This window comes from Macrosteles quadrilineatus, unplaced genomic scaffold (assembly GCF_028750875.1).
Source record: "Macrosteles quadrilineatus isolate MER2022 unplaced genomic scaffold, UCM_ALF_1.0 Scaffold_46__1_contigs__length_943047, whole genome shotgun sequence".
Lineage (NCBI taxonomy): Eukaryota > Metazoa > Arthropoda > Insecta > Hemiptera > Cicadellidae > Macrosteles > Macrosteles quadrilineatus.
Window position 1 is genome coordinate 585,443 of NW_026542639.1, and position 1,068 is coordinate 586,510.

The window sequence follows — 1,068 nt, forward strand, 5'->3', positions numbered from 1 at the left end:
ATCTATGCTTGATGGTGATTTATTGAATCGTTCATTTTGGCATCTTCAAGTGTATAGATGGACCAGAGAACTTATTAGTAATTGTTTTTTTTATCTGATTCTGAACTAATATCAGTTAAATCATTAATTTGAAGTTTATTATGGTTTTGTATTCAAACAAAAATTAGTAGACCAGCAGCAGACAATTTTTTCGTTTTTAAGTTAATTTAAAACAAACACTTTATGTTAAGCTGGGTTTTCCTAGGCGAGGAAACGGAGCGCAGACTCCTCTTGTCTTAGGTAATTTAATGTTACTGTTTTCCTAGAAGTGAAGCGGCATGCCTTGTTAATCGCTTTTCTGCACTCCGCCCTCCGCTCTCCTCTTCCGCATCTAGGAAAACCTGGCTTTAAATTTAAGTGATCATATTCTGAGCTTGAGAATCGGCTAATTTCTATGAAATTAAACATTATATCTAAGTTTTGCTTAATTTAAGGTATTCTAATTTATATTGTACTTGGATTAATGATTATTGTTAGAATGACTTAATATTTTGCAGATTGAAATTGTTGTATTAACTGATATAATCATTACAGTATTATTATTTAGTATGATGATTTACTGTCAATAAAAAAATAAAATACCTATTTAAAGTCCGATTTTAATATCTCTGTACAATTTACCATTTTTTTCAAAGAAGGTAAAATTTGAAATGATTAAAAAGTAAAGAACCATAAAAAATCAATACAGTGACATTCATACCCATGTTAATACTATTTACCTACGACAGTTTTGTAAACTAGCCGTTTCATATCAGTTCTTAGAATTGAAAAGATTCTCTTAACACGGGTAACGTACCAATGGGGTTCAAGGATTGGGAGAAAAGACTCAACTCACGTAAATAGGTAGCAACTCATATAGATATTCAACTCGTATAGATGGATTCAGGAGCAGAATAAGTAAGCGTTTAGTATCAAAATATTTTTATTTGTTTTCATCGATTTCCATGTTGTTTTTACTTAACTCATTCGTTATTCTGGTGTCTATTTTATTGATGTCTTGACCATTCTCATTAGATTCTACAGGACTAG